Raw genomic sequence first — 27,563 nt, 5'->3', positions numbered from 1 at the left:
GAAAGAGTAAATAAGATCCAAAATGTACAAAATATATTGTGAAATGGGAAAAAACTTCAAAAGAAAAGAGAAACTGGGATGGAGGGCAGGAAAAAAGAAGGAAGGAAAATATATATATATGATAGTTAAGATAGTTACACTACTAATTTCTATTAGTTCATTAGAAAACATTTATGCTTACATTGATTCATCAATTTTTAGGCCTATATCTTTTAATCTAAGCAATTACTTTGAAGATAACAAAACACAATGTATTAACTATGTTATTCTCCTGCTCCCTTGTGTTGATATTTTGTATCATTGTTTTTATTTCTGCTCTTTAAAATGAAAAATCAGGAAAAAAAAAACTGATTCCATAAAAAAAAAAAAGAACTACCACATGATCCAGCAGCCCCTCTTTCAGTGTTTACTGGAAAGAACTAAAATCAGAATTCTAATAAGATATTAGCACTCTCGCCGCAGCCCTAATTACATAGCCAAACTGTGACAGCAACATAGATGCCCATCACTGAAGAATGGGTCAGAAAAAGGTGAAATGTTCACAGGATGGAGTATTGTCCGCTTCTGTAAAGAGCACATGCTGCGCTCTAAGACAACCCAGAGAACCTGGCGGGCATTCTGCTAAGTGAGATTCGCTAGACACAGACAAACAGTGCATGTGTTCACTTAACTGAAGTGCAAAAGACAGGCAAACTCATGAAAGCGAAGGCTAGGACTGTAGCTGCCGGAGCCAGGACAAACACCGAGACGCACACTGCTTTTCCTGCAGCCATTCTTGGTGATTATCTGCGCTGCTGAGCTCATCCGTGTGCACGCTTTCGTGTCCTCCTCTAGTCACACATGCTCCGTGGCTTGCTGGGGCTGGAGTGAGCTTGTTCATAAAGCCAACAGACACCCCGCTGCAGCTTGGGTTCAGTGACCTCACAGTGCTGACTTGTAATCGCTGCCAGGGGCGGGGGAAGCGCGGAGCCCGTGGAAGCCGGCGAGCACCCAGGCAGGGAAGCCGCATCTTGTTTTTGCAGAGACCTAGTTGTCAAGCTTTAACCACACATTCTGCTATTATATGTCTTGAAATTTTCTTTGTAAGCAAATGTTTAATCATTACATTAGAATCATTAGAAGTTTTAATTTGGAGACATAATATCCAATTTTCACTATTTACAAATAATGTTATAATGAACATTTCCTTGGTACATAAATACTTTACGCTTCTTATTATTTCCTTAGCGTAGGTCCCTAGACAGGAAAATATTGGGTCAAAGGATATGAAAATGCTTGCTCAGGCTATTGAAATCTATTGCAAAATTCCTTTCCCTGAAAAGTTACAGCAATTATATTCCCACAAATAATAGGTGAAAATGCTCTTTACTCACTTATATTAAATATGGTTTTAAGAAAAATAAATATGGTTTTAGAACAATCAGAATAAATGCTGTGTACAGACTATAGAAAAATGAAAAATTGTCCTAAATGTCACAAGTAAAATGGAGAAAATAAGCAAATTTAATATGGAATAAATATCTTATAGGTCAGGTCATTATCTTTAATATTGAAATAGTTTGCACAAATCAATAAAAAATCTCTAATCACAATAAATAAAAGAGCTAAGGACTTGAACACACTGATTTCTAGTTCACAGTCACATTCTGGTTTCAGTGCTGATTTTCAATACTTATTTTGAACATTGAACTCAGAAAACAGAAACCCTGTGAAACTTGGGATGTCCGCGATCCTCTGACCAGGGTTGTCATGCAAGCGGTGTTCTGCACAGTGCTTCTGCAGACAGCTGGAATTTACAAGTGTTTGTAACACTCTGGATAAACCACATCCCCATTCCACTGCCCCCACACCAAGCTTAAAACCACACAGGTCCGAGATATACATAGATCTCCTAGTTCACTACTCAGAAAGAGAAGCACAACCAGAGGGTGCGACAATAGGCACAAGCCAGCCCGCAGGACAGACTGCTCTTCTCCAATGAGCGGGATCTCTGACAGTGCTGCCCACCACCGAGGCTTCGGGAGTGGAATCCATGTTTTCTTGAAGATTCTAGCTGTTTTCTATGCAGTTCTGGCTCAGAGAGTGCAGGAGCTGAAGGGTGGGACTCGCCTGTTTGTTCCTAGATGCCAGAATGCTGTCAAGAGTCTGGGCTGCATGCAGGTTTAGGAAAATTAGTCTTCTTGCAAGTAGAAATCAGAGCCAGAGAGAAACATATTCCAGCTTTCAGTACAGTTCATTATGCAAATTGCACAATAGCATGGAGGTAAGGGTGCAATCAATCACCAAGTGTTTGCTGAGGACCACTCAGCATCAGCCTAGGAACAGAAGAAATGACAGCCAGGAGGTCATGACCCCCGTTCCCAAGAAACTCTGCATCCTTAGGTGACAATTGTCAGATTACAAGCAGGGGAAAAATAATGGGTTGACTTCCATGGAGCAGCCCATGTGCTGCTGGAGCTCAGAGACAGGCAAGAGAAGAGTGGCGAGGGCGTGTTAGAGCCACTCTAGGAAGTCCACAGTGTAGCTGGAGGTGAGCTGGGTTTTGAAGAGGGGATTGAACCACAGAGTTACCTGTCAGAAATGGGCACCAGTGCCATCATTCCCTGCCCAAGACTGGCATGCAGATCTATTTTTGCAAATCAACAGCATTCTAAGCACGGTAGATTGTTTGACAGGAATCAGAGCTTTGCAGTTGGTCATGGCCTGATCCAACGTGATCCTTCCACTGATTATGAACAGTGAAAAAAAAGATACTTTTGGATCAAGGCTGTCAGGCACCAATTAAAACAGTCAGTTTTATCTTCTTTTATGGTGATAAAATTCACAGAAAGCTTAGCCACCCAAGCACACAGCTCTGGGGCGGCAAGGCCATCGGGATTGTTGGGCTCCATCTCTACTGCCTATGTCCCCCCCACACACGTCATCCTAACCGAAGCCCTGAGCCCATTCAACAGCGCCTCCTCCTCCTTCCTGCCTCCCCCACTTCTGGTCACCACTTTTCTACTCTTCTTTAAAAAAAAAAAAAAAAAAAAAAAACCTCTGATACTTCTAGATCAATCACGTAAGTGGAATTGTTCCCCTTTTTTAATTTTTATGGCTTTTGCCTATGAATCAGAGTCTTAGGGAAAAAAGGCATGTACTGATACCTTAGTTCACGAACTTAATTTGTTCTTTGAGTTTGAAAAAGGTGACCATGGTAGCCTTTATGAGAGAAAGATGGACATGGTTATGTTGGCGCCAGATGCAGAAGTTCCAAACAAAAGGTGCCGCTGCACTTAAATTGGGTAATTAAGGAATTCAGTTTTAAAGAGGGAGCTCCCTGCCTGACGGTGGGAGAGAACCCTGATAAGCGTGTTGTAAGGTGAAAATACCATCCAGTTAAAAATGTATTTAGTACCTGTGGCCTGGTGGGCACTATCTCTTAGCAACACAGCCCACTGAAGCAGCTGCACCTAACCTGTGGCCAAAATACAATAAAAATATTTTTAACCCAGGAAGTGTCACTACTTACATGTGTTAGCTACATTATACATTTTATATGGGCCTGTGACAATTCCTCTTCACTCAAAAGAGGGAAAGACGGGGGCAAAGGCAAGGGATATGGCTGGGTTTGTCCCCTGATGAGCTAATGGCTGGTAGGGACCCTGGCTCACTGTGCTGCCGACACTACTAGAGTGTGGTAACCTGGGCCAGGGAGATGGCTTGGCAACCTGTGTGCCTGCCTGGCAAGCACAAGGACCCAGGTTCAATCCCCAGCGCCACATGCCATGTGGCCACAGAACTCCAGGCATGTCTTGTTGGCCATCGAAACCAGGTGTGGTGGCATACGCATGTAATCCCAGCATGAGGGAGGCTGAGACAGGAGGATCACCAAGAGTCTGAACTGCATAGTGAGACCTTTTGGATGGATGGATGGATGGATAGATAGATAGATAGATAGATAGACAGACAGACAGACAGAGAGAGAGAGGTAGGTAGGTAGGTAGGTAGGTAGATAGATAGATAGATAGATAGATAGATAGATAGATAGATAGACAGACAGACAGACAGATAGAGAGATAGAGAGATAGGTAGGTAGGTAGGTAGGTAGGTAGGTAGGTAGGTAGGTAGGTAGATAGATAGATAGATAGATAGATAGATAGATAGATAGATAGATAGATCGATCGATCCACATTACCAGCTCAGGAGAAATCAAACTATGAATCAGTGCAGTGTCCGCTCCATGTGTAGCCCCTTCGTACAGTCATAAAGTAAGAAAGCCCTAAACTGAATCGTGGGAAGGGGGCATCTCTCCTTGGAAAGATTTGCACAGGTTTAAGGGAACATCCAGGGAGGACATGTACTACATGACTGGCAAGTGGGGAGCTCTTCCCAAGCCTGTAGAGAAGGGCAGTTAAGAGAAGAAAGCATGTGGTAGTGAGGAGAGGCTCCCGACTGTCGCTGCAGCCTCCCCTTCCCCTCTGCGCAGAGCTGCAGCCGCCCTGGACATCTGGCAGGGAAGCCAGGGCATAGCCGCCTGACCTCTGCACCCCTCCAACTCTGACATTTCCTGCCCGCTTCCTGTAGATTGAGCCTGACTGAGTGAGGAGGTCGGAGGCGGCTCATGGGGAAGGCTGACCTACACAGGCACAGGCGGTTGGAAAGGAGGTCAGAACAGATCTGAGAGCCACATGAGAGGCGTCCAGCGCAGAGGCCACCCTGGCTGTGAACTGAACTTGCAATTAACACGGTGGACCAGGAGGTGAGCGGGCAATAAATGAAGAGGCAGATAATGTGGCTGGAAGAGGGAGGTGAAGGATATATGAGAATCTATCAGAGAATGAGGAAAGCTTCTCCCTGTCTTCCGAGTGAAAGCCAACTGCAGGCAGGTCAGATGCATGGGGCTAGGTTACGGAGGTGAGTGTGAGGCCCACACAGCACGACCACATGCTGCAGATGCCCAGAGGGCGCAGGTCCCGGCTTTCTGTGTCACCTGAGAGGATTCTGAGCTATGGAACGGGTGGGTCTCTCGCCCTGCACTTTTCACAAGTCTCACCCGCTGATGATGTTTAAGCCGGGTGTCTCCCTCTACACCTGTCAGCCCTCAGTTCACATAACCATACTCAAGGACCACGCTGATCCTGCCACCTCCAAAGCCTGCCGTTTCCTAACTTTTGAGAGCTTGTTCTCCACATGTGTGGGAGTATGTGTGAACTCCAAAGCTCCATAGGAATGTAAAAGGAAGTTAAAGTTAGCATTCGATATACAAAGAAATGGGAAGACTGGCAATTAATGATGGAAACTTAATGCTACAGTCAATTAGATTCTGAAGGATAACAAGCAAGCCAGAAAAGACCGTTTTGCAGAACCTGAACAAATGCCTCGGAGCTTCCTTGCATGGGGCACTGGACCAGCTGTGTACGGGCTCTCAGAGTGCGAGGTGACACCCGTGCAGAAAACAGTGATGCCACAAGGAAGGGGAGACGCACAGCAGCAGTGGAGACCGTGTGTCCCTGTCAATGGCTAGGGGGACGGAGGAGCCCCCAGACTGCAGGTGCTCTTGCTCGCAGAGGGCTTCCTGGAGGAAGGGGCAGTTAGGACAGATCTGGAGGGACAAGAAAGGCATTCTTGGCAGTAAATATGGAACCACTGTCCCTTTATTCATGTAATGAATGTGCTCTGTGCCCACCAGCTGTGCGTGAGCTCAGAGCTTCCATTCAGCCAGTTTGTTGGACTTTTCCGTCCATCCCTGTTCCTCCTAATCAAGCATCTGGATGGAGAGGAAAAGCCTTGTGTCTCTCCAGGTGTTGATCCTTCAGACAGTCTGAGCTGTGCCAGGAGGCCTGGTTCTTGTCCCAGGCCTGAGCTACATCCCTGGCAACATCAAGGCAACTAGCTTCTCTGGGCCTGTTTCCGCCTGGGTGAAACGCAGTGAGTCTGGTCATCTCTAGGTTCCCTCCCATCCATGATTTGTGCTTCCACAGAACAGCTCACCCATGCGTATTTTGCTAGCATTCCACTCTCACATTTTCTTCCCTTCACGAGTTGTCCAAGCTTTGTGCTCCTGTGTCCAGCAGCCTTGAGCCTGCAGGCCCACTGTGCCCCTCCTCCAGCCTTCCTGTCCTCTGCAGTTCTGGCTGGGACTCGCACTCTCGCCTCCCCCGCCTGCTTCCATCTCTCTGTGTGTACTGATGCATCTGACAACCCAGCAGTGTAGGTCCTTGTCCCTTTCCCACTTTTCTCTCCCATGGGGATGGCGAGGTCCTTGCTCCAATCACCCCGGCAGCCCCAAGAGACAGTGTCAGACTTTAGGTGGGCCTGTTTAATGAGAAAACACATGAGTGGGGCTTTGGGGGTTCTGGGAGCAGGCTCCCTTCAGGCTGCCTGCAGCCAGGGCCTGTGGTCTGCAGCATGCCTGGAAAGGTTGGGCCCATGGTCTTCTTGTGACACCTCCTTCTTCTTGCTGTGAGTGTCCCTCATGCCCCCATACCACCACTTCTCTCTTTCACTGTCTTATTCCCACACAGCATGCTGTCCACAGGTGGCCCATCAGTGCCCTTGGCTCTCTCCCTTCATCTGACTTTTTGTCAGCCTGGCCGCACAGTAGCTTCCTTCCCTGATGGCAGCCCAGGTCCCACCCTCAAGGAAGTCAGCGCCATTGGCCCTGCTGCCCTCTGTATCAGACCACAGCATGAGCGCCCAGTGCCAAGCCTGTGCGCTACTGATCTGCTCCACTGGCACAACCCAGATGGTAGAGCTGCTCAGGAGAGAGCCCACTCCAACTGGGACCACAGGCGTGCTGCCCAGCGACACTGACTCCCCTGCTCCCTTAGGACCACTTGCAAGCTCCGGCTCTAAGAAGCAGCATACTGTAAGGGACCGAGTGCCAAAGTGGTGTGCCAAGATGTGCCAGCGATGCCACTGGACACTCAGGCATCAGCCATGGAAAGCAGCTTCCATGGCAGACCCTCACCTGGTAGCACCACCCCACATGGAGGCCCACCCACCACAGGGCCCCAGCCTGGGTGCCAGCAGGGAGTCTCTCTGTCTTGAAGTGAATTGTGTGAAAAGTGTTCACCACTGCATTCCTGGCTTCCCAAAATCGCTTCTAGACATGAATGAGGCACCTTTGCCAACTGAATGAGGTTCTGGCCCAGGGTGGCGAGGTGCAGAGTCTGCAGTGGGGAGGGAACAGCACCATGCCCCTCTGTTCCCACACACGGCTGCTGGGAAGACTGATTTAGAGAGGCTCCGGGTAATAACCTGCTCCTCTCCTCCTTGCAGCAGGCCCAGCAGCCCGGGCTTGCTTGGCACAGGGGCACAGCAGTGGATTTGGAGCCGGCACAGGGCAGCCGGGTGGCCGCTCAGCATCCCCAGGCCTCAGGTCGCGTTTGTGCTTCTGCTGATTTGTCGTTCTGTCCTGGTGTCCACATCATTCGGCCTGAGGAGCAGCATGGTGTCTGGGGCAGCCTGCTGCACTGCAGGCCTGGAGGGACCCAGGCTCATCTGGCTGCTCTGCTCTGTGCTGTCCTGTGCTAATAAGGGCAGGTGGCTCAAGAGAGAGTGCGGACAGCAGGGAGAGGGACAGGACCCAGCCGTGAGCCACTGTGAGGCCTGCAGTTGTCAGGGATAGGGTGCCTCCAAGGTGAGGGACTTTACCTCTGAGCCGGGCAGCACCTGCAGGGTGCTCCGGGAGGGGTGGCCTGGGCAGAGGCCCGGAACGTGAGCAGACGACGGACCTGGTAGAGAACAAATTACGCAGGGCCCAGGTGTGCACTGCCCCCACATGCGTGCAGCCTGAGCAATGCTGCCCAGTGGCTGGGGCATCACTGGGCAGTGAACACAGGGTGGAGAGCACAGGGGCGGTGCCAGGCCCCCACACTGGCTGCACTAGTCAGGCTGCTTTGCCCAACACTGTACAGTATGGCTTATAAACTACGGAAGTGTTTCTTCCAGTTCTGGAGGCCAGAAGTCCACAGTGAAGCACCAGCAGAGTGTCTGTGAGGTCCCTTCCCAGGTTCACAGGCTGCACTAGCTCACCACATTCTCACTTGGTAGAGCAAACCGAGAAGCACTCAGGAGCTCTTCCACAGGGCACTGAGCCTCCATCTGAGGGCTGCACCTTCAGGACCCACACAGTTTCCAAATCTCCCACCACCTAGCACCATCGCCTTGAAGGCTAAGATTTCACTGCATGGGTTTTGGAGGAAACCGAATGGTCATATCAGTAGGTTCTATGGGCAAGAAATTGCACGGTCTGAGCCTTAGTGTATTCAGTTTCTCCCCTGTGTGACAGGTGAGGGGTTAAGCAGTCCCACTTACACTACAGAGCATTGTATAGGATCATTCACTCCTTCATCAATACTCATTGGGTGTCACATGTGCATGTGACATGTAGGGAGGTGAGAGATACAGACACAAGCAAGAAACTATCAGTACCCTCTGTGTGGGGACTGGGAACCCACAGGAAGAGCTAACTAGTAGGTCAGTAAGTTAAGGACAGAGTAAGCCACACAAGGCTCATGAGAGGCAAGGGAAGGAGCAGTTTCTGTAAGGGCATGCTAGACATTTTGGCGACGCTGTGCAATTAGGCATGCAAGAAGCTTCCAGGGAGCAAGGAAGGCACAGCCACCAGCCACTAGCATCTGGGGGAATCAGCAAGCATCACAGCAGGGAGCACTGTCCAGACACTAAGCCAGGCTGTGTGCTCTGTGAGCCAGGGTTGGGCAAGCAAGCCCTAGTGAAGACCCAGCCTGACCAGTCCTGTCTGGGTCAAGGACCTCACCATCCTGTCCTGCACACTTCCTTGCTCACCCTCAGAGAGAGTATTCAGCTTCTCTGGCTCTGTCTGTGGTGGTACTTGATTTACAGAAGTTGTGGGGAGGTGCTTGAAGACTCTTGCTGAGGCTGGGCGCTTGTGGGTGGAGGCAGTTTCCTGCTGAGGTGCCTGTTGGCAAAATAATTCAGGCCCAGCACTGAGATTAGCTTTCTATTTTTAAAATTTAGGTTTTGTGTCATGGAATATTCATCCCATTTAAGGCTATATCCTGCATTATACCCTTGTCTCCTTGCAGACCTATTGTGAAGCATTGGGCTGTGGGACCTCTAAGCAAAACCAGAACTTTGAGTAGCGTTCATTAATTAGCATCATCATTAGCCTGTAAGGAAGCCTTTTCCATTCTCTCATTTGATTATTCATGCAAGTGCTCAGCCAAAGTTTACTGAGCACCTAGTGTGTGTTGGGTAAGATGCTCTCTGTTCTAGGAATATGATATAAGCAGACAGAAATGGGCCCTGACAGGAGGACTTAGAGTCCACAGAAAGGTGACAAACAATAAACAAGCAGGAAACCACAGAATCATGTGATTGCAGTTGGTGTATTGCATCTCATATGCAAATGCTATGTGTTGTAAGTGACGTGACATGGAAATGCAGTGTGTTTTTGAGACCGTTATACAGGGAGACCCAGCCTAATTAGAGTGGTTAAGAAAGCTTTCCTGGAGGCTCTCTGCCTTTAGGCGAAGCTCAGAGTAATGAGTAGGTGTGAATCAGGTGAGGAAGGTGAAGCAGAAGCAGAAGCAGAGAGCATGCAGTGGAAATTTTGAAAGCAGTGGCAGGCATTCACTGTGTGAAAGACACCCGGGCGATAACTGAGTCACTGAGAACCCGAACTCAGAGTCAGTGCGACCGGTGCCAGCGTCCAGGTTACAAAGTGGGTCAGAGCCGTGAGAGAAGGGCAAGCAGAGGAAGGAGCTAAGGGGTTACTGACAGTCAGAGCCCCCATGGCCAGCTTGCCAGTGAGCACACTTAAAGCCCCCAACTCAAATTCTATCCACTCTTCAGTGTCACATCATAGACGCTGAGAAGGGTGCCGCACAATCTCCTCCTCAGAGGCTTATTATGCACATTAGGGTATCAGTAGCACTGGAAGCTCTAAAGCAGAGAGGAGAAGCACATTTTCCCATCATTCCCCACATTCATTAGACTACAGAAGCACATGAGACAATGGTGTTTTGAAGAACAAAGTTAAGGAATTGTGTGTCTAAGGAACTGAGTGATTGAGTTGCGCTGAATTCTAGGTATCTGTGGACAAATGGTTCCACGGCTCTGCATTCCCAAGGGCTGACCCACAATGCAGAGCTGTCAACAGCTGCCTCAGAGGTCTCCTACTAGGTAAAGTCTCTATTTCAATGCTCAGCCTTGAACATAGCTGTTGTTCAATAAACAGTGTCCTCCCTTCTGTGTCGAACAAAACAAAACAGACCAATGACACTTTAGAGACTATTCCCACCACAAGCCACGGTGAGATAGGAAAATCTCCCGAACCTACCAATGAGTGTCTCCAGGCCCAAGGGCTGAATGGGCTCTGAGTGCAGAGGGTGCTAAGTGACATCCCTGGAATCACATCATTGTGAAATTTCCAAACTCAGTGATTGCGGAGAATGGCTCACAGTTCTCGGAGAGTGAGAATCACATGTAAAGAACTTGGAGTCAAATTAGCCTCAGACTTCTCAGTGGTAAAACCAAAAGTGGGATGAGAAAGGAGAATTCTTTTCAATGTTCTGAAAACAAAATTATTGTCAAAAAGCAAGGCAACCACTACTTTTTTTTTTCCAAAAAGCAAACTATAGCACAAAAAAGAGGTGGCTTGGCTGTACATAATGCCCATGGTCTTCACAGAGATAGTCATGGCTTGGGAAAGTATACAGCACAGGCACGTGGGTGGCCTGGAGGAGCAGCAGAGGAGCAGTGTGCCCGTCTTCACCTGACAGTCGGGGAAGTCAGGACCCAAAGCTGACAAGTCCCAGAAGAACATCCCCATCTTAATAGTAACAGAAGAGACAGAGACTCGTATTTTATACTATTTGATTTTTAAAAGAAGTACCCACTGTTTTGATTTAAAACAACCTAACTTGAAAAACATAAACTATGGCTGCACGATAAGGAACAAAACTGAAGTGTGAGTCCCTAAGGGCTGACAGAGCCTACCGTTGCACCCAAAGACCTAAGCACCTCCGTGCCGATGTCAGACCTGCCCTCCAAAAGCCATGGACGGTAACACACCCTCATTTGGAGCGCTGCTTTCGTCTTCCACAAAATAGTGATAAAACAGAACCCATTTCACACCCCAAGCGTGTGGCAGGGGTCCCGTACCATGCCAACCAGTGATAAGTCATCGCTGTTGTGAAAGAAAAAAGAAAGAGAGAGGAAGGCATCAAACTTTTTTCGGCTTCAACTGAGAGAGATGCCGCCTGCACAGCCGCCCGCGCAACGTCTTCTAGGCAGGCTGTCCTCCGAGCGCCCGTCTACTTCCAGGGACTTTGTCAAGGTTGGCAGGCTCCATTTAATGTACATTAGCTTGTTTCGTCTGCTCTGAAAAAACCGTTGGTGCAGGAGAAAGGGGTCAGCTTCACTGCAAGGTTAAAAGACTTGCTCGAGAAAAACACTCCCATGGTCCGCTGCCTCCCTAATCATTCCATTTGGTTTTTACAGAGCCCGCATTCTCACTTGGAAAACATCCATCGCCACGTTTGCCTCTCTTGGGCCTGGTCCTGCCCGGCAAAAGGTCTCCTGTGGGCGTACTTAGGCTCTGCCGAGCCGGCTCAGCGCTCCCCTCAGTGGGGCTACCCTGTCAGGCTGCCTCCGCTGGACGCAGTGACTAACAAGGACAGGCGCTCCCCCAGGGCCTCTGTGGCGTTCATTGTATAAAGCAAGTTGCTGGACAAAGTAGCAGAGTTTAGTAGAGCAGTAAAACATGGGGAGTGAAAACACACGGCCCAGAGGCTACAGAGAAACAAGTCCAGTGGCTCCCAAGGCCTGGGCTCAGCCAGGAAGACCGCAGAGCATGAGGCTGCATGGACAAGGAGGAGGCTTCGGGGAATGTCGCCTCTTCCCTTCCTGCTTCTCTACGCACTTGGTCCCACTGACGCTCGCGTTTCCTACCTATAAAAACAAGGGAATCAGAAAATTGGTCCTTGTCATGATGGCCTCGTGGCTTGCCCACCACAGTAAGACTGAAATGTCTGAAAGCTCAGAGTACGGAGGGAGTACCTTGCCATCCAATGGCATGGCAGGGCACCCTCTTCCCAGGCCTTACTAGGGCTCAGGCCTGTCCTGCTCCATGGCAAGGGGAGTCACAGCAGCAGCGTAGGCTCACCTAGACCCTCCTCCCTTGTCCTTGTGTGTCCCTGGCTCTTCTATCCCCTGGCTTCATGACTCTCTACTGCTGCCCCTTTCTTTACTTCTTATGTCAACTTCATCTCCCTCTTATCGCCCTCCAAGCCTCATCTCGGTACAGCCCACCACTGCTAGTTAAAGGCATTTGCCTTTGCAAATCACAGCCCTGGCCATAGCTTTGGCACATGGCCCTGAACGCCAGGAGTGCGGCAAGGGCTCATTCATTCCTAGGCTGCCAGTGCTGCCCTTCAGAGCTTCAGGCTCAGCCTTGGTGGCTCTGACAACCCTGCAATCCTCAAGTCTGTTAAAGGACCATTTTCTCGCTTGGGTCACTTTTACTGTGTTCAGTGACAACTATACGACCAGTTCTTAATAAATGATTGCTGAGATGAGGAAGAAAAATGTGGGATGATTTCAGGAGGAAGGATGTGATGAGTGAGAAAGGAAGACAGAGTAGGAGAAGAGCAAAAAGGGAAGGAAACAAGCAGAAGACCAGAGGGCCCAAGGAAGATGGGGGAACAGGCGAGCAACACGCCCTGCCTGGCAGGCTCTCACCTCAGGTTCTGGAATTCTAGTGATGCTGGGATGCAACGCAGTGGTCCCTGGCTCTGGCACGGACCTGACATCCTATCGTAGTCCGTCACTCCCGCTAGCAAGTCTTTGTCCCCTACAAATCCTCATCTGTGAAACACAGGTATGTGCTACCGCCCATCATGAAGGATCATTTTAAAGATGGAAATCAAGGCCTGAGAAGCAGTGGCCAGGAGACACCACCACCATGAGCCGGCTGAGCTGCAGAGGCCAGGCTGCTGTGGGGAGGCCAGGCTGCTGTGGGGTTCCCTGACACTGCGGCTTGCCCAGCCCCACCATGCCTAGGAGCAGGGTGCCTCCCACTGCAATGCTCGCGGTTTGAGGACAGGCACTGCCCTCCCGCCAATCCCCGCACCTTCCATCCCCACCCCAGCTTAACTTTCTTCCATTAATTTTGTCGCTTTTGCTCAGGAGAGAAATATGTTTAAAAAAAAAAAAGTGATGCAGGCTTCCAAATTAGCACTTGGAAGCAGCTGTAAACTCAGAAGCCAGGCCACTGGGAGTGTCACAGCCACAGAGGACTGCGCTGGCAGCATCTATGCTTTGCCACTCTCTGCACGCCCAGTGCCCAGCAGTGGCAAGGGTGCCCCAGGAGCCCAGGGGCCCGCATGGTGGACACAACATTAGAAGCCCCAGGTCCACTTGGCTCACGCGGCCTCCAAGGGACCTTCAGATTCCAGCTCCTGTGCGCAATTAAATACATTAAATCAGCTGCTGTAATTGAGTTCAGTTCAATTTCTCACTTCAGACTTGGAACATTATGTGTAAGGAAAGATTCACATGCCTTTTTAATCAGCCAGAGTTGACAGGAGGAGGGAAAAAAAGAAAGAAGAAAACTTCTGATCACTCAACCATTAAACAAACGTTGGCGACAGTGCCAGTCTAATTACTAGGTTACTACAGACTCAGGGTATTTCTAAAAACAGCACCCGAAGTCTGAGGGCCTCCACATTCCAGGCCTCCCTCCTTACCCCAAGCTGTTTGGAGGCCGATCCAAGAAGGAACTGGCCTCATGTGGGCAGTGTGCCCCGTCGCTCGCAGGCTCTGCCATCCATATGTGATGCCCTGCTCAACACACCACGCAGCTCATTACCCTCCGCTCTAAGTCCTGGGCTTTCACAATACGGAAAAGCCTTCAGTATGTCATTATTCTCAGTAGCCAAAAGTGGCAACAACCCCTGTGGCCACTGACAGATGAATGGATATAGTAATTATGGAAGACACACACACACACACACACACACACACACACGGGAATATTACTCAGTGTTATGGTTTGTGTGTAGTTGTTCCCCCAATGCTTCATGCAGTCCCTGGGGTGAGGTTCTAGAGTTTATGATTAATTCATGATCCAAGGCTGGGATTATGGGTCTGCATACTGCTGGGATTATGGGTGTGAGTGTCACACCCACCCTGGGGCAGACAGCCTGAAGGCAATGTGAGGAGAAGAGAGAGGCTCGCCTCTGCCAGTTGTTGCTACTTCTCTATACTTTTGCTCTTGCCGTTTTGCTGTTTTCTGCTGCCATGAACAGCTGCCCTCTGCCGTATGCCGCTCTGCCTTGGAGTCAGCTGGGCATGAGCTGAACCTCTAGTAACTGTGAGTTAAACCTTTCCCTTCTTAATTCTGGGTGTTGGGTATTTTGTCCCAGCAACAAGAGAAAAACATGGAGACATTTACTTTATGGCACATGCCACATGGATGAACTTAGAATGAAAGAAACAAGATTTCAAAAATCAATTACATGGTTCCATTTATACAAAATACCTCAGATAGGTAAAGTCAGAGATAGGAACTAGCTTAGAAGTTGGCATGGGTTGGAGAAAGGGATGGATGGCAAACTGGTACATAATTTGAGAAATGAGGGGACAGCTCTTGCGTTGCTAAGGCATAGGGACAGCAGCTCCACTCCCTGTGGCCAGAGGTCTCCTGCTCAGCTGCCATCTTTATCCAATTCCCCCAACATTAGGAAAATTGTCACAAGGCTGGACAATACTGTGAGTGTCACTGATGCCACTGACATGCATACTTAAAGAGTGTTAGAATGGAATACCTTGCTTTACTAGGCATTGCACTGACTAAGATGCAGTTGCCAGCAGTGTCGGGAAAACAAGCCCCAGTGGCCTGGAGATGTGAGGCTCCAACTGGCTCGGGAAGCGGAGCCAGGCCTGCCTGCTGCCCTTCTCGCGTTTGGTCCTGGGCTGCGCTGCCTGGGTTCACTCAGCAAGGCACCTGTAGCTGTGGCTGCCTCTGGGGCTCAGCGAGCAGGCGCAGGGTGAAGTCATGGGTTCTCTGCTTCCTCCCGCGGGGTCACTGCAGGCCAGCTGAATCCTCGGCCTGTAGTCACCATGCTTCTCCCAGGTCGGCCCTCCCTGTGCACCGCCCTGTTCAGGGCCTGGTACCCATGCTGGCCTGCATCCTGGTGGGCCTAGAGGTGGAGAGAGCCGCTGTCTTCAGCCCTGGTCTCTGCAGTACTGTCTCACTGTGCAACCAGAGACCCTACCCCTCTGCTCAGAGTTCTCTGGTGAATCCTTCCCCAGCGTGTGAATGAAGATATTAAATGTTTAGATACACATAATGACCAAATTTGTCCTAGGGAATTTGTACCTGTACAAGACACACCTTTTGTTTCTGCAGTCTTTGCCCCTCCCTTTAACACCCCTTCCCCTCCTCACTTACAAAGCTTTGCTTCCATCTTATCTCTTTTCTATTTTCTTTCCTCTTCCTTCCTTTCCCCCTCACCCCTCCCTAGTTTCCCTTTCTCTTGAACAATTTCTTCCTGTTTCACAACACCTATTACACACTTTGGTCCTTATTTACCTTTTTGGCTTCTCACACTGAAAAAACAATCCAATATTTATACATGTGTGTCTGTTTATTTCACCTAAGAGAATAGTCTCAGAGTACATGTATTTTCCCAGGAGGATCCCAAGTTTGTTCTTTGTGGCTAAGTAGTACTCCATTGTACTAAGAAACATATCTATTTTATCAGTTTCTCCATGATGGCAATTTGGGTTGTTTCCAAGATTTAGCTATTACAAACTGTGCTGCTATAAACGTGGATGCATATATGTCAGTATGGTATGATGTCTTTAATTCTGGGAAGATAGCCAACAGGAGAATTTCTGGGTCAAATGGGACTTCTAATCCTAGTTTTTGAGGAATCTCCACATTAAAATTATCGCATGCATATTACCTGACCATAGTATAATGAAATTGGAAATTAAAGGCTAAAGAAACTACAGAAAAAATATATGAATACCTGGAAATTAAATATACCTCCTGAACAAACAATGGGTCACAGATGAAATTAAAGAAGAAATTAAATAATGTCTATAATTACATAATGCCAACTTAACATACCATAACTCAAGGGACACAATGAAAGTAGTCCCAAGAGGAAAATTTATAATGGTGAGTTCTCACATCAGAATAATGGAACAAATTGAAATAAACAACCAGGAATGTTGAATTGAAAACTTCTAGAAAAAACAAAACAAATTAAATCCAAGGCTCACACAAGGGAGGAAAGTAGAAAGAGAAGAGTAGAAATTGATGTAAGTGAGACTAAGAAAACAAAACAAAAAATCAGTAAAATGAAAAGTTGGCTCTTTGAAAGATTAAATAAAACTGATTAAACACTTAGCCAACCTTATAAAAAAGAGGAAAGCAAAGATTCAGATCACACAACTGGGAATGAAAAGGGGAAAATCACATGGATCCTGTGGAAACCCAGACCATCAGTACCTACTTTGAGAACCAGTACTCTAATAAGATGGAAAACCCAAAAGAAATGGGCAGCTTCCTAGATACATAGAAATTGACAAAACTAGGGCCGGTGAAATACCTCAGTGGATTTGAGCACGTGCTTAGGCAGACACAGCTCCGGGATTTGATCCCTGGCATGCCATGCCAGCCCTGCCCCCAGGCCATGCTGAGACCAAGATTGAGACTGAGCATGGAGGCGTGCACCTATAATCCCAGCAGTTGGGAGGCTGAACACAGGCAGATCACTATGAGTCTGATCTACATAGTGAGACCCTGTAGACCCTGTACTAAATATCAAAAAAAAAAAAAAAAAGCCAAAACTGAATAAAAATTATAAGTAACCCAACATCAGTCAACAAAGTTTTTTATTGATTTTTACAATTCTTTTATAATTTTTGATTGAATTTTACAAATTATAAGTTTTTTAAAACTTACCTACAATAAAAAGCACAGTCCTGGTGAATTCACCATTGAATTCTACAAGAAATTTAGAAAAGATCTAATGCCACTACCATTGAATTCTTTAATGAAATTCAAAGGAGGCCAATACTCTCAAAGCCGTTCCTTGCCTATATCTTGTGGTTCCCATGTTCCTGTTGGACCCTGAAGATCAGGTGTCTTGTAATAACTTTCACCAGAGCCCTGACTCTGCTTGTCTTAGCTCCATCTTTTACTGGACTGCTCTGAGCCTGAAGTTTCAGGGTGGCAGCACCAACAATAGCCTCTTTAATTCTCTTAGTCTCATAATCCATAGGGAAACCTGAGTTTCCCATTGCCCAAACCAACACCCAACTCCCACTTTCCGGGTCCCTCTCCAAGCCCATCTCCTAGAAGGAGAGTAGGCACTGCTGGCACGGGCCAGTGTCTTGGGCTCAGCCATTGATGCTGGGTATGCAGCCACTTGAGACATTAGAACCCAAAAGGAGAGGCTGGAAGCAGCGTGGCATAAACCGTGGCCATAAGATAGCCATTTTCTTGCCAAACTGTGAACCATTTGCCTACTTTGGCCCAATTTTTCTGGGAAACTTTCAGATAGGAAGTTGGAACCACACTCAAGACAGAGGTTCCTATAAGTGTTACAGCAGATGTGACTATAATAACCAAGAACCCAGAAAGGAGATGAGTGGCCCAGGGGACTTAGAGGAAGAAGGTGGAATGGAACAAGCACATTCCTCCAGGTCACCCAGGCGTGCACAGCTCGGGCATCTTCAAACCCCAAGCATAACCGGCATGACCCAGACATCTGCCGCACAAGAGCTGCATGGAAGAGGCTGGGTCAAGGGAATGAATGTGGAAAAGGTATGGGCAGGATACTGAGCTCTCCAGGTAAAATGTGACCTCCAAAAGCTGGGCCACAGCTGGCTTTCAGGGAAGACACAGAAGTAACCACTAACAAGCGTGACCCAAAAGCCCAAAACAACCAAGATGGCATGAATCTGTCCCAACAAGAGCGATGCACCCAGAAGCCTAAGCATTGTGCAATCCCCAGAGCAGTGACAGCATCTACTGTGTTGGCACGAAACAGAAACAACTAGAGTTCTTTCACAAATTCTTCCTGAATCCTGGCTCAGGGCTGGGTATTAAGTGTACAGTGACAAGGGAGACAGAGAGTCCTACAGTGGAGAAGCCTCCTGGTGGAGCAGGCATCTAAGTCAGCCGCAGCTCCAGGGCAGAGCACTTGGAGCAGGGAGGCAGCCAGCTCAGGCGGTAGGACCTGGACCTGTCCAGTTGCCAGTGGTCCTGGAGGGCTCCCTGATGAGGTGTCTGAAGCTGTATGTAGAGCAGAAAGAGCTAGAAGTCTGAGACCTGGTCTCAGTTCTCACCACAGCACTTTGGACCATTGTCAAGCTATAGAATGGCTGTGGGTCCCGCTGATAAAATGCAGCACCATCCAGGAGTCCTTTCTTGAGCCCCACCAAGAGTGTGCAGTAGCTGCTCCTCAAGGAAAGTGGAGTGTCCCTCCTCGAGCACATTACATGGCCCCCAGCAAAGCATGATTCATTCTTTCCTTCATTCATCCTAGATCTTCAGAGGACGCCGGCTCATGCAGCAGGAATGAGGCTTCAGGCTCTCGTGCACCCACTCCTCATTGCCCGTTTCCTCCTCCATGCTGGCCTTTCTGGCCTCTACCCCCTATGCTGCCAGAGGTCCTAGAGTGAAGACCGTGGCATGTGAATGCCCACTGCCTACTGTGGAGCTCTAGAGCTTCATTTAGAATCATGCAGTGAAGGCATAAATGGAAGGATGAATGAAAGAGCTGAATGATCACTGGGATCCCTTTCAGCCTTAAATTAATACCAAAGTCTTTAAATGCTAAGGCACAGATGGTCTGTGTGAAGGACCAGAGAGCACAAAGAGGTGCCTGACTCAATCCAGGAATGCCTCTGAAAGAAGACGCTTCTGTGACCCACCCACCGCCAGGCACCATCTTTATCCAACTTTCCAATACAGGGGTAGGGTTTTGTTTGTTTGTTTGTTTGTTTGTTTGTTTTTTGGCCTGGTTATTGACAGAGTCAAAAGCTGCCATCTTTAGGCAAGCTTCCAGGCTCTAGAGCCCGATGAAGCAATCATGGTTTCAAGGGAGAAAACAGCTCTCGCCAACTTAATTCTCTCTTTTTTAATTGCAAAGAATTACATGTTCATTATGAAAAATTACAGAAGTCAAGCAAATATCCCATCCGAGCATGTGACCTCTGTTACCATGCTGGTATGTGTCTTCCCAGGACATTTCTTGAGCATCTTTTATCCTCATGTAATGTTACTGGTAATTCTTGCCTACAATTTGCTCCACTTGATTTTGCTGAACATTACATCATAAGCCTCTAGCTGTGCCATTAAAAACGCCTTCATAAACATCATCCCAAGTTTGTACAGAAGTTCTATTTTCTGTAGATGAGTCACAATTCACATAACCAATCCCAGATCAGACATTTAATTATTTCCAATATTCATTATTGTAATAAGCAGCCTATGGCCAGCATGCTTGTGTATGAAGCTGTGTTTGCATTTCTGGTCAGGTCCTTCAGACAGAACTGTGGAAGTAGAATTAATAGGTAAAAAGGCACAAGCCAAGTTCTGGCACTTGTTAGGCGGCATCAGCTTTGTGAAGTGACACTGCCCTGTCATGAAGCCACTCCATGAGCAGAGGGAAGCACCCACCTGCCCTTGGTCATGTTGGTTTGTTTTCTTTCTCCTCCTCTTTGCTTTCCCCATTTTCTCTGTCACCTCTTTTCTTTCTTTCTTTCTTTCTTTCTTTCTTTCTTTCTTTCTTTCTTTCTTTCTTTCTTTCTATCTTGCATATCATAAAAACCTGGAGAAGAAATGCAGAGGAGGCAGCACAGATTGCATTTGGATCGAAGGAAACGCTCTGGGGATTGCACAATGCTTAGGCTTCTGGGTGCATCGCTCTTGTTGGGACAGATTCATGCCATCTTGGTTGTTTTGGGCTTTTGGGTCACGCTTGTTAGTGGTTACTTCTGTGTCTTCCCTGAAAGCCAGCTGTGGCCCAGCTTTTGGAGGTCACATTTTACCTGGAGAGCTCAGTATCCTGCCCATACCTTTTCCACATTCATTCCCTTGACCCAGCCTCTTCCAGCAGGGAGAGCAAAGCCACCGCAGGCCTTGGCATCTTAATTAACCTCCTGGCAATGGCAATCTGATCCTGACAGATAGTCATGGCTCCATGCTCAGTGCCAGGCCCCCCTAGAAAGAGACAGCCAGACTGCAGGTGCTGTGCAATGGCCATATGTGACCACGAGGCTAGCAAGGAGACCGTCTGGGGCAGTGACAGATGTCCTGGACCAGGGGCCACATGACCTCCTGCGGTCAGAAGCAGGGATGGAGGGGCCCCTTGGACGTGCAGGAAAGTACTTCCCTGACCTCCTGGAGGCCTGCACTAAGCGTCACTATGACACGTGGTGGAGATCCAGCTCGAGCCTAGTCAAGGTCAGGAGGAGCCAGCTTCTACCCAGCTCAGAAGAGCACCTTTCATCCCAGGGGCTTGAGTCTGCAGATCATGGCCAACAGAAGCCAGCCTTGGGGGGAAGGCAGCAGGCTGTGAGGTGAAGCCTGTCCCACAGATGCCTTGGCCACACCAAGGACAGCACACAGGTGTCCATAGGCACGAGAGCTTAACGGTGGGAGCAAGGTAGAAGCCAGGCTCATCCGCTCCTTCCGGGCTCTTTCTGCTACAGCGTCCTGCCTGTATTTTGTTCAGTGGGAGCCAGTCACTTGGGCTTTGATGCAATGTCACTGTAACAAGAACTAGACTGTAGGACAGAATGGTTCTCTAGGGAGGCCACCTTCCTCCACTGCTGTGTCTGAGCCCCAGTCTTGAAATCATCTTCTCCCTTCACTGTCCCTGTCACTGAATCAGATGTATGCTTCTGAGTGAAGCACGTGCTCACCTTAGGCCTGGCTGGGGTTTCTTCTGAAGAGCTTTACAGCAAGCTGAAAGCTCCATAATGAAAAGATTCCACAAAGCACGGAAAGCCTGGGCACACTGGGCAACATCGGGAGAGATGAGCACGGGCATCCAAGCCTGGGCTCTGCATACTGTAGCTGCTCTGGGTCTCCAGCCTCAGCCTCTCCTCTCCGAGGCAGACAGGACCTGCTCTTATGGGCATTTGTCAGAAGTCCTGGCTGGCCCAGGCTGTGGTAATGTATGTGAAGGTGCACTGCAAGCTCCAAAGCAGCCCCGAGCCCAAGCCAGCTGTGCCCTTGGTGGGAAGGCGCTGGGGGTTGGGAGGAGTGTGGCATTCTGGGTAGGCAGCAGCTGCAAGCTACCTGGTCTCGCCCCTGCACGGGGAGCTGAGATCCTCCTAGCCACGTGGTGACAGATGATCTCTTACAGCAGTGAATCCCAACTATTTTTTAAAGTGTGCACAAGGAAAAAAGAAAGATTTCACAAGACCCTGAAGGATGAAATTGTAAATAATATCATGGCTTTGATCAGACTGGGCCAGCAGGAAGAAGGAGACTAAATCGCATGTTTTTTTGTTTTGTTTTGTTTTGTTTTTTTTTCTCCTTAGGTTGCTACTCAAATCTACTTTAAAAAATACTTAGATACTTGTCTACTTGTTCTTAGTGCAGCAACTCTCCTAGATACTTCTGCTCGGGGTTCTCAGCCCTGGGGGCCTGGGAAGGGCCTCAGCTAACTCTGGATTCTTCCACCCAAAATAAAGGTAAGCTTTTGGCTTACCTCGGAGACCTTCTTCTATACTTTTATATCTGAAGGTGCTTTATCATCCTTAATTCATTCATTCACTTAGACATCTAATTATTCAAGAGCAAAAAAGTCTCTAAGAGTAGGCAAGGTTCTTATCCATCATGCAAGGCAGGTGGGGTAGAATTTAGTGTTTGCCCTTCCTTATTGTCCAGATAATCCTGACAGGACAGACAGATCCTCATCTCTTATTAATTGTCCCAGGCCTCAGTTTCCTCCATTAGGAAGCACGACTAGCCAGGGTCCCACGCTATGAAAGGGAGGGCACCATTTGTGCGACCCAGTCACACCCTCAGGGAATGCAATCAGAGTCAGCGCACATTTGTTTTATTAATGTTAATACTGTTTTTCAACTAAACCAGAACCTGCATGCGGCTGAGCCTGCATTTTGTTGCCTCCCTAGAACCCAGCATAGCATCCGGGGGGAAATCCTCATGCATCCTATCCCATAATCCTTTTCCTCTGCTGATGAGAGAGCTCCATCACATGGAGGTTAAATCAGCCAGTGTGATTCACAAAGCTGGTAATGCAACAGCAGGCAGAAACCCTCAAACAATGTCCAGGATTTGGAGGCAGATTCATTTTCCTAGTTAAATACTGATCAGGATCATTCCCAGAATACCAGGTCCTGATCTCTGGCAGTTTAGGGTTATATGGGACAAGCGAGCAGGAAGTACAGAGGTAGAAGGGCTCCTCGAGTGAGGATTGGTTTCTACAATGTGCACCACAGTGACCAGCCATTTTTACTTTTACTAAGGCAAAAGTAACAGGAACTATAATCGGAACTGCTACCTGAGCAACTATCATACCAAAGCATTCGGGCTGCAGAGGCATCTTCTGCTATACTAAGAGCCTCAGCCTGCAGTTAAGAGCCCAGAGCCCTCTGCCTCTGAAGCTCTGCTTTGGCCTGTAGTGGAAGAGCTAATTTGGACAGGACTGAAAGGAGAGGAGTGACAGAAAAGGGGAGAGAGCACTTGGGGTGTGCCAGCTAAGGTTAGGCTCTCGCGTCAAGATCCCTTCCCCCACGTGCCTCTGTTTGAACAACTTGGGTGCATAATCCCACCTCTGTGAGTTCTGGGCTTCCTCCTGGGTATGGCAGGGATGGGACAGTATCTACTGGATGGGGCTGCAGTGGGTGGGATGGTTACATGTGCAGTACCCACGTGATACTCATGAGGTGTTTTTGATGTTAATCAGGTAGAGAGAACATTAGTGGTGAAGCACTTGAGAAGCAGAATTACAGAAAGTAGCTACTGCTTGCAGGAAGAGAGAGAGAGAGAGAGAGAGAGAGAGAGAGAGAGAGAGAGAGAGATAACTAAAAGGTCATTCTGCCATCCATGGCGAGGGCAGCAGGAGACACACAGTCTTTCCCTGGAGCCGAGTCAGATTGCTGTTGAGTCAGAAAGCACGCTGCTTGCCCTGCTTCCCCGCAGCAAGTGCTAGGCTTTCTGGAACATGGATTAATTCTGTCCCCCCTTCAACTAAGACTCATGTTTGGATACCTAAAATAATATTGGAAAATCAAGAAAAACTCTCATGCATTTTTTTCTACTCCTGACTCCGAAGATGCTTCGTAGCTACTGCTTGCAGAGTACCTTCCAGTTTACAGAGCACTCTCACCTCCATTGCTGTGAGAGAGAAGAGAAAATCCATCAGCTATAACTGGCGTGTTGAACAGTCTGGACTCAGCAGGGCACAAACACAAACTGGTTTCACTTCTTCCCTACTCACCACCTTCACCCATGTTGCCAGAGCTCCCTTTCTCACCCTTTAATACGACCTGAGGCAAATTCTATATTTTCTGGGTTCTTTTTGAGTCTGTGAAGGTTCAGTTTGATCTGAAACTTCAGTCTCATATCCTATCTAATGCTCGTCTGACCCTCTCCCTGACAAGCCATAGCCAGCCTTGGACTCGGCACCTGCTCATAGAGGTAGAGAGGAGGAGGGCAGGCCCACATCATGGCCAGAAGATGAGCTCCTGCTCCCTACCTGAGTGCTATTGGGGCTTCACAGCTAAGCACAACATCCTCGGGATAGCAGGAGCCCAAACCCTAGCACTGTCATGGGTATCTGTGGTCTCTGCAGAGGACTTGGTAGGGCAGCTTTCTGCTGAGAAAGGAACTCACACCTCGACCAACCCCTTCCAAGCCTACCCTGCTGCCCATCTGCAGCATCATCTCTCCCAGCAGCCAGGTCTCTTAGAGGAGGGCAGCAGCTATGCCTAGACTGGCGACTTTCTACAGTGGATCCTTGCCTCTGGGCAGCTCAGCCCCGGTCACTCCACAGGGTACAGCCTCCCCAACTCTTTCCGCTCTGCCACCTTCCCCCAGCTGTCTGCACCCCCTGCCTGCGCAGGCCTGAGGCACACCGGAGATTCCACTGCAAGAGCAGACACCAACTGCAGAAGGAGTCCCCTTCTTGGTGGCACCCACAGTCTGTATGGAGGACCTGTGCACCCTCCACAGGGGCAAGACTAATGACCTACAGGATGCCCCCCTCTCCCACCAGCTTGCAGGGTGAATGGGGGTGCAGGCAGGGCTTAGCTGCATGGCCCCTGTGCATTTTTAAGCTTAGTTATCCTAGCTGTAGGTATTCACAACCTTCCACCCTCATCCTTTTCCTTCCCATCCAGTGGAGGGATTGCAGAGACAGGATTTGCTCCAGGGCCCTTCTTTTTGGACAAAGCAGGAATAGAAGCAGAGGGAAGCCAACGAACTGAAACAAATTAATGTTTATGAGAGGGTCGAGCACAGCTGGGCCCTGAGGGCCTACGGGTCCAGAAGGAAAAGGCTTTTGGAGAACGTGGGGTGCGTAGAAGTCATTAAGCAATAGAGCCAGCAGCAGACAAAGCAACACTTCGAGGCGGGCTGTTGCCTGCCGAGTGCACTCTGCCTGCTGCAGCTGGAGAGTGTGGCGTGGTTTGAAGCTGCTCCCCAGCCACTCTGGACCCCATTTGGAACCATGACCCTGAATGAAGCCGAGCTCCAGGCACATTCCAGCACCCCTCCTAACCATCGCTCCAGAATGCTGGCATCATCATTTTCGTTTCTAAGCTGTAGAAACTGAGGCATCACGAGGTTAAAAGATAGCGCCTCCTCCAGGGAAACGATGACGCCTCCCGTGGAGAGGTGGCGTCTCAGGCTCCTCGGTAAACGTGGGCACCCAGGGCGGGGAGAGGCCGCCTCTGCACTCTCAGGCCCTACCGTTCCAGAGCCGGGAGCAAGTGAAGATGACACACAAAACCGTTTTCCAAGAAAGTAACCAAGTGCCTAGCCACGCCACGTGAGCTGTGGGGAGCCTATCAAAGCTGAGGTCCCACCCAGAACGCACACGCAGGCGCTGGAGGCTGTGCTGGCGCTCCTCAGACGTCAGGATCCACCTCCACGCTGTGGGCGCCACGCCCCCCCTTGTCCAGCTTGACCTGACAGATGAGCATGTTGAGCTGCAGAACATTCTAGTGCAGCACAGAAAGCGTCTCTCTGTGTTGAGAGTCATCCACCCTCACTCGGGTTCAGCTACTTCCCCTGGTATGCTTGACTTCATTTCTAACTTAAGCAACAAAAGGACAAAATACAGTACACATTCCCATAATTTAAATAGACATAAATGTGTTCATTACCCTCTACTAAGTGGTTATGTTTCCAAAAGTTTATTAAGTTTATTCTTTTTTCATTTTTTTTTAACTGAACATGCTGTTTACCTGGCACTTTGCTATATCTTGTTTGATCTTTCTAACAGATAGCTTTTGTTGTCAGGAATTTGATCCACAACCCACAAACAGAGGCTCCAGCAATGTTCACCATCATCTTCCTCAGACTTCATCATGTAATATAGACCACGACGTGGATGCGTTAGTGGAGATGTGGGGCGCGGGTACAGCACCCTCATGGGTCACAACCTCGCGCAGCGAATGCAGCTCAGGCACCCCAATATCCAGCTACACAGCCAAGTGGCGAGGGGTCTTGCGAGGGGTCCCGAGCAGTTTGGGTCCTCCGTGGCCCTGTGACATGAGACAATGATGCATGTACTCCCTCGGTTTACTGGAGCAAAGTCCAGGGGACGTGGGCAGGGACGACAGGCAGGGACAGAGCTCTCAGGGAGGCATACTCACAGCCCTTTGTCGCAGGCCTCACGCCCGTGAGGAGCGGAAGAAAGTAGCGAGAAAACAACAGCTTTTTAAGTGTCAGAGCACTGTTAAATTTTCTCATGTGTTTGCACTGCCATGAAGTACATCTTCATGTCAAGGACCCCAGTGCCAGCTCTCGCTCTTGCGCGCTCTCTCGCTCTCTCTCTCTCTCTCTCTCTCTCTCTCTCTCTCTCTCACACACACACACACACACACACACACACACACACATCGGGCTGGATCATGAACTGCCATTCACAAGCGTGTTTTACAGACTTGAAATGACTTGCCTAAGATCGATCCTGGTAGTGGTAGCGACGAGTGTGGCTGTCCTGTTTGTCCTGGTCACCACTGTTTCCCTTATTAGGACAATTGTTTCCAACCACATCATCCCCAGCTGCAATAATTCCATCATTTCAAAATATATCTCTAAACCCAGGCTCCTTTTCTTTAGATCAGATATTTCATCTCTTTTCAGTTGGAAACAAGACACAGAGTTCGGCCCCTCCTCAACCTGGCATATTCAGGACACATACTAAACTACTGTGCCATTTATGCCAGAGGAGGAGTGCCAGGTGTAGCCTTGCCAACATGCAGTGGTGAACCACATGGAAACAGTCAGTGCTGAGATGCCCCTAGCAGTCCCCTAGCTGCCCTGTCTACATTATTTCATTCTAGTTCTCCTTAAATAATATGGTATTCTCTCCCATGTGCCTAAAAGGAACCTGAAGCTCAGAAAGACCCCTGGGGACACACAGCTGGTGGCACAAAAATGACACTCAGACCTGGGCATGAAGGTTGCCCAACCCATGCTCTTGCTGCTCCACTGCCAGGAGTTTCCTCTTTCACGAACCACTGCACTTCAGTTCGTTCGGCAACTCGAGAGTGTCAACCACAAAAGCTGAAGCCTCTTTTATCTATTTTTTTGGCTCTGCCATGTGTCTCATGATCATGTATTTTCTAGAATCCAGACGATTTTCAGCTTGGTGAAGGTCAAAAGTATGTTCTCAATTCTCCTTTTCAAGAAAATTAAAATAATCAGCACTTCCCATCTAATCTGTTCCCCTGAATCTCTGTTGTTGTGGCAATTGCTGAGCAAACATACGACTTAAAATAGTCACATCTTCACTATTCTCCATCTGGTTTATTGGTTTCTTTAAATAAATTTCGTCGTGATGAATAATACCATCTAATAAGCACGCATACCAGAGTTAGCAGGTTCAAGTGGATTCCCAGAGTGCTCTGCGAGAGCCACCAACCTCAGGGACTCTCAGAAGTGTCAAGTAGGGTCCACTGTCAGCCTCCCAGTCATGCCTAACTACTAGGTCAGTGTCCCTTGGCGTCCACTACCACCGTCAGTATCCCAGGGCTCAGCTTGTAGGAAATGAATGAATCCATTCAGCCACTTTCTACTCGACCATAGCCACCTGATGAAAGAATAATGCAACAGTCAAGTAAATGGTCCATGAAACATAAGCACAAGTGGGTGGGACAGTGGACAAGAGAATGAGTATGCGGACAGGTAGAAGGCTAGAAAGATAAATGGGTAAATAGATGAGATGAGTGAGAATTTAAAGAAGAGAGCCAGGATGTAGCCCAGCAGCACAGTGCTTGCCTGGCAAGTGCAAAGCCTTGAGTTTGATTCTGAGAGAGAGAGAGAGAGAGAGAGAGAGAGAGAGAGAGAGAGAGAGAGAGAGAGA

Source organism: Octodon degus, unplaced genomic scaffold (assembly GCF_000260255.1).
Source record: "Octodon degus isolate 3935 unplaced genomic scaffold, OctDeg1.0 scaffold00049, whole genome shotgun sequence".
NCBI lineage: Eukaryota > Metazoa > Chordata > Mammalia > Rodentia > Octodontidae > Octodon > Octodon degus.
Note: the sequence above shows the minus strand (reverse complement) of the source record.